This window comes from Muscardinus avellanarius (assembly GCF_963383645.1).
Source record: "Muscardinus avellanarius genome assembly, chromosome: 2".
Classification (NCBI taxonomy): Eukaryota; Metazoa; Chordata; class Mammalia; order Rodentia; family Gliridae; genus Muscardinus; species Muscardinus avellanarius.
In genome coordinates, this window is record NC_137787.1 from 165,016,886 (window position 1) to 165,023,792 (window position 6,907).

The following is a 6,907-nucleotide window of genomic DNA, read 5'->3' on the forward strand; positions in this document are numbered from 1 at the left end:
GGGAAGAAGAGGAGTGAAGAAGGAGTGGGTGAAAGCCCACCAAATGCTGTGTACATGTATGTCACCATCACTATGACCTACATTATGATGTGAGACTATAATGCATCAATAAAATATAAAAATAATTATAATTAAAATTAACTAAATTTATACATGCATTCTGACAAAAAGAGTAACAAACACTGCTATAGTTTGAATACTAGTGGTTCTTTCAATGCATGGCTTGGAACCTAAGGGACTAATACTATTAAAAAACTGAGGCCTTTGGAAAACAATTAAGTCATGAGTAATCCACTCTCATGAACAGGAACATTCTCTCTAGAGAGAGCTCCTTTGCTCCTTCCACCACGTGAGAGCTCATAGAAGATGTCATCTATGAGAGAAAGGCCAAAACTAGGGATGAATTATCCTAGAGTCTTGCTATTAGATATCCCAGGCTCCAAAAATGTAAAAAAAAATTATTTTGTTTATAAATCTCCTAATGTATTTTGTTATAGCAGGTGGAATAAGACAAATACTGTTGTAGGGAAGTGGATATAACTGGAGAAAAAGAGAGACAAGTGGCATTGGTTTGAGACAATTAAGGATTCATTCTTAAATTAATAATTTTGTAAATAAAAAATTAGAAACAACAAAAATTTGATATTTGAGAATGTTGGAAGTCTTTCATATTTTTCTGTTTGCTAAAATATTTCACTGTAAAAAAAAAGCTAAGTGTTAATTTATAGTTGAGGATCTGAAATCATAGTACTTGACAGAATAAAACTTAAAACTGAATTCATCATTTTTGTGTGACTGAATATGGTAAGGAGAGCTGACCAGATGCTCTCTGCAGCCAAAAAGAATGCTGAGTCTATCTTGGGAAGCTAAGATTGCTAGGCTGCAACTCTGATGGACTTTGTAGATAAAGCCATCTGAAGACAAGGTCTGAACCTAAAGGCTATTGACACATCTAGAAAATGTAGTGCTGATCCAGGGCACAAATTCTGAAACAAGATCACTTTGCTTTCTTTTTTAATACTACATTCCTGGGCAAGTTATTTAGCTGATAATGACCTACCTTTCTCAACTGTAAAATATCCATAGTAATAAAAGTATTTTTTGTTGTTATTGTAGGTGTTGGACTACCTACTGGTTAACTTTCATCCACAACTTTGGCCACTTTCCCTGTTCTTAATTATGTTTCGGGATCTCTCCACTCCAAAAATTACTCAGAAAAGGTAACCTCATACCCATTTTCTGCTATGAGTCATGGTTATTTTAGGTAATACTTTTGGTATTTTTCTAGGCCCTGTCATTCAACCTGGAGTGCATGTGACTTAAACAGACCATAAAACACCTAAGAAAAGTCTTAGGTGTTATGGTTGACCTCCCTCTTTCTTCTTAATCTTAAAAAAAAAAAAAAAAACAGGAGTCATTTACTTTCAATTTTCATTGGTGACCACTTGTACCACTGTGAACTAAACTAGACTGAAGTAAGATGAAGGGTTAACTAAGCAGACCAAAGGGGCAGAAATACTTAATTTCTATTGATATGAGTAAGCCACAGACAAAACTGTACCCAAAGCCTTCCTTATCTCTAAAATTCCAATTATTGTGAGATATTAAATTTCTTTAATATTTAAACCAATTTGATTTAGTGTTTTCTGTTACTTGCAGAAGAACACAATAACTGATACATTATCTCATATATTGAAGTGTAAAAATAAATGAGAAAAAAATGTAAGGCACCTAGCACAGTGCTCAGCTCATAGCTATTTTTAGCTAGAATAGGTTGGCCCTTGTGCCTCCCTTGTCAGCACATTCCTTTAGCATCATAGGTAAGGAACTGCTTTCAAACAACCTAAACTTCTTACAATCCTAGTTTTATTCCTCAGTTGTAACTTTCCTCTGATGTATTTTCCTTTATAAACATTATTGTTTATATACTGTGGCTGTAATAGTGCCTGGCACATAGGCAGCATTCAGTAAATATTTCTAAATGAATGAACACACTTGTCTGACTCCAACAACATATGCCAATGATCAGTATTTTCTCTAAATATCTGGGTTATTAAGCCCCCAACAGAGAAATGTTTTATTCATGCACATTATTCTAAATAGTAAATGAAGTAAATAAACATTTAATTATATTTTTAAAGATAAAAAACATCAATCTTTCATACTGTCTTTTAGAGTTTGCAAAGTTGGTTGTTAGATTTTGGTATAAACACAAACTAAAACTTACTCTGGAAAGACATCATTAAATGAAAGATTTTTCTTCCTAATATAAAATTATAATATTAGAGGTAAACAGGACAATGAGAGACTCAGAAATGTTTGAGGAAATAGGATATTCTAGAAAAGCCCACACACTTTGCTTTAAATATGCCTGACATAGTATCTGAGAGACTTAATGATAAAACGTTCACTCCACAACCCCTATTAGCACCAACCACTTGAAAGAGTTATACACCATCATTTAAAAAAAAGAAATATGTATATGCATCCAAAATAAAGTATTGAGAATACTATTTTAATGAAATAAAAACACTTTGCATGTTCACTCAAACACGAATGTTTAATCCCCCTAGTTTCTTTAAATCGCTCATCTCCTTTGGGAATGAAATAACTTCAGGGCTCAATTTGTACTGGTAGCTTAATGATTAAAGATGAAAAAATCTTTGCCTATGCATCTGATTTTTATATGCCTTGTTTTACTGCAAATCCTATTAAAATAAACTCTGCTTTTAGTTGCTGTGAGTAATTGGATCCAGTGCTTCACAGCTGAAAAATGTTGGCTTCAAATTTTAATCTTTTTTACTAAGAGGATGACACTAGAAAACGAGAGAGTTATAAGAACTCTATAAGATACACTTGTTGAGAAAAAATAATAAAATGGTGCACTAAATTTGTAAGTTGTGTGTGTCTATATGTTAAGGATAATTCTAAATCACTTGAAATAGTATATTTTCTTTGTTATCAACAAAATGATCACTGTACTTTCTGTTTAAATTGGTGCCAGTAAAAATATATGACATTTCTAAGCCAACTGTAAGGAATGTAAGGCTGATGCTTATATATTTTACACCCAAAGAAGTATCTTGTTTTAACTTAAGTTTGTAAGGTTTATAAACATGAGTGCCTGTGTGATGGAGCTGCAAAGGTGGTATGTGAACATAGCACTGGTAAGAGGGAAAACTCTACTCAGTTTGCTCACTATAGGCATCAGAATTTGACAACTAGAATAATTCTTTGTTGGGACTTTTGTGAAGCTGAAAAACATATTTATTTTGTGTGTGGAATTCTGGGGAATGAACCCAGGGACATTCTTCCTCTGAGCTACACCACCAACCCTATATTATTTTATTTTGAAGCAGATAGATGCTAGGTTGATGACGGTATTACTGCTAGCTTAGGCTTTTTTGAAACCTGTTGTCCTCCTATTATAGTGTCCCAAGTACTGGGATTACAGGCATGTGCCACCACGCCTGGCTACACATTTGTTTAAGATGATTGAGCCCACAGGCTGTGAACAGAAGTTTCTATAATTTGCTGTGTACCAAACAATAAGTGATGTTCAGTTAATTATTTCTCTTAACTTTTTTTATTGGTACATTGTTGTCATACATCTTAGTGGGGTACAAAATGGTAGAGGTATTCATATACACATCACTATTTAGCCCTTCCCTGGTTCCCTCTCCATCCCCTCCCCACGTTTGGCTTCTCACGTTTGGCTTAGTGATTCTGAAAGCTCCAATTCTTTCCCAGTAAGAAAGCAGGGAACCATCCTTCTAATTTACAAGGGAATATTTTAGGTTCTTTCTGGTTTGATATCTATTAGGTGCATTCTTTGATTTCTTTCCCATTATCTTTTCTTCTCTAGAGTAATCATTCCCTGGTATCTAAACTTTCCTACTCTAATTTTTCTTTATATATTTACTCTTACTGAGAATTAATTTTAAACAATGAATTTCTCATTCTCTTTGCTTTTTTAATTTTTTTAAATTTTTATTTATTTTTATTTTTTATTTTTTTCACCAATAAATATTTATTAAAAAAAATAAAAGTAGGCTGAAGCAAAGCTAAGGGGGGCTGTTTGCTCAGAGCTGAAGAAGCTGGAAATGAGAAGCCTGTCAGTGATAAGAGCAGGCAGCCCCTTCCCACCAGTTCTGAAGCTCTGAAGACCAGTGACTTGGCTTGTATCCAGTGCTTTATTAAAGATAAATAGTTTCATAGGAGAAGAAGTAAACGTGTCCCCAGGACAACAGAGAGTGCATGTACTTGTGTGTGAGAGAATGTGAGGTCCCTGGTCTGTGTTCTGAGGGGCGGTCAGGCAGGCAGGGCCTGGGCTAACCAGGAAGGCAGATGAGGGTCCCTGTCCCGGAGGACTCACTGCTCCTGGGTGCCCCAGGAGATGTAGTCTGGCCGTGTGGCTGCATGGTACTCATCGATGAGCTGCTGCACAATCTCCCTGGATGTGTCCATCTCATCAAAGTTGTCCTTGAAGATGTCCTCTTTGCGGAACTGCTCCATGAAGGCCTCCCACTTTCGCAGCTTGTCGAACTGGTGACAGGTTCGCTCAAAGAGCGAGGAGATACTGGTGTGGTTGGCCATCATGAGCCCGCTGACTCGGTGGGCCGAGGGCAGGTAGAGAGACTTCCTGGACAGGGCCACCTGGATGCTGGCTGGGCGCCAGGGGATGAAGTTGGCCAACTTCCGTTCCCGGATCCTCTGCAGGCTCTTGTGGACCTGGGTGGGGTCCACCTCCCCCTGGATGATGTTGAGGATGGCGATGTAGCAGTGGTTGGTCTGGCGGTCTCGGCCTGTGGACACCATCACGTTCTTGGGCTGCAGCAGCCGCCTCATGACATCCAGGACCGTGGTCTTCCTCACGCTGGCCACCGCCTGGTCCGTGGTGAGGGGGGTGTAGCCGGTCATGAGGAAGTGGAGCCGGGGTGTGGGAATGAGCGAGGCGATAAGGCCGATGAGGTCGTTGTTCATGTAGCCAGGGTCGCGCAGGGTGGTGGTGCTGGCCAACATGATGGTGGACACCAGCTGGTTGATCTGGGAGAAGGACGGGTTCTGGATGTGCAGGCGGTCTGTGGCGATCAGATTCAGGGCTGTATTGTCCAATACCACCACGCAGTCTGTGTTCTGGGTCAGCCTCTTGAGCGTCAGGAGTGAGTTGTAGGGCTGCACCACCACGTCGCTCATCTCGTCCTGGTTGGGAAACACTGAGTACGTCTGCACCAGCTTCTTGGGGTACCTGTCATTCAGTCGTTCTAAGAGGTAGGAGCCCAGGCCGGAGCCCGTGCCCCCGGCGATGGAGTGACAAAGCACAAAGCCCTCTAGACTGTCGCTGCCATCTGCCTCCCGGTCTATGATGTCAAAAATGTCCTCGTGGATCTTCTCTCCCTGGGAGAATCCACTGGCCCAATTGTTGCCAGCGCCTCCTCCGTGCTCTGACAGGTAGATGTTCTCTGGGTTGTAGAGCTTGGCATAGGAGGAGTTGAGGATGGAATGGATCACCCGGGGCTCCAGGTCCAGCAGCACTGCCCGCGGGATGTAATGCTCATCGTCGGCCTGGTAGAAAAAGACGTCCTTGAGGTCAGTGCCCTCGGTGGCGAACTCCTCCACGATGCCATCGGGGCGGATGCCATGCTCGGCGCAAAGCTGTTTCTAGAATTCAAACCCAATCTGATTGCCACACTGGCCCAACTGTAGGGTGATGATCTCCCTTGGCATTGCTCCTCTGGCATCGGCGTAGCTGCTGCTCTCTTTGCTTTTTTAGAATGTGACATTGTTTTTTTTAAATATATCTGTATGATAAAAGGGGGAAAAAAAGGATACATCAGACCCCCCCATTCAGAAATAATCATCATTAAGTTTAAATCCAAAAGGAATGATGCATGGAACACAAAATAGATCAGCACTTCTCAAATTCTGGATTTCAATGACCTGGGTATCCCTGGGATCTTTTTTAAGGAATATGCAAGGTCAAGGTTATTATTATAATACTGAAACAATATTTGCTGTTTACTCTGCCTGGACACTGCAATGATGATATTAAAATAGGGGTCAAAAATCTGCTGTTTTATTATCACAAATTAATGCAGTGTCAATTGACAGTATTTATAATCATTGCATTTTGCAAGACAATGAACAAATTGTTAATGCAAACAAACAAAAACAGCCAGGTTTTCTTAGGAATGTTCTTGAAAGAGATTTAAAAATTATCAGTTTTATTAAATCTTTGCCCTTGAGTGCACCTCTCTGTAATATCAGTAAAAACTTGAATATATGCATAAAGCATTTATGTTATTCACTGAACATTCTAGTTATCTGGAAGACAAATTTTGCCTACTTCAGTTGTGTCCTAATTTATCCAAATTTATCATGGCATTATAGTTTTGTTTAGATAATGGTGGAAAAATTAATTATCTATTTGGGTATTTGGCAGACATTTTCTAAAAATTACAAATAAAATGTGTTGTCCTCTCAAAAATAATGAAATAATAGACAACATTTTCTTTAACAAAATTTTAGCTTTCAAGTAAAATATGGGAATTCACAAAACTTCATATGTGCCCCTGTGAAACTGACAACACATAGGTACTTAATGATATCTCTCATAAACCGGACATAGTGATACATGCATTTAGTGCCAGTTCTTGGGAGAATAAGACAGGAAGATCTCCGGTTTGGAGTCAGCCTTAGCAACTTAGTGAAGCCATTAGAACCGGGGCTGGAAGTGTTGCTCAGAAGTAAAATGTTGGGTTCAATCCCCAGCAACACACACACATGCACATGCACACGTACATACACGTACACACACACACACACACACACACATACACACACACTCACACACTCACACACACCGTATCCCTTATAAGAAGAAAGGTAAATTAGTGTAATTTATTTT

The 6,907-nt window shown here is 39.2% G+C and overlaps 1 pseudogene across 1 annotated transcript; it reads right to left on the bottom strand.

Moving 5' to 3' along the window:
• Nucleotides 1-4,371: 4,371 nt before the first annotated feature.
• On the bottom strand, nucleotides 4,372-5,727 carry LOC308258432 (tubulin gamma-1 chain-like; annotated as a pseudogene). The gene has a single exon. The product of its transcript is annotated as a tubulin gamma-1 chain-like (transcript).
• Between the last annotated feature and the right edge of the window lie 1,180 nt (nucleotides 5,728-6,907).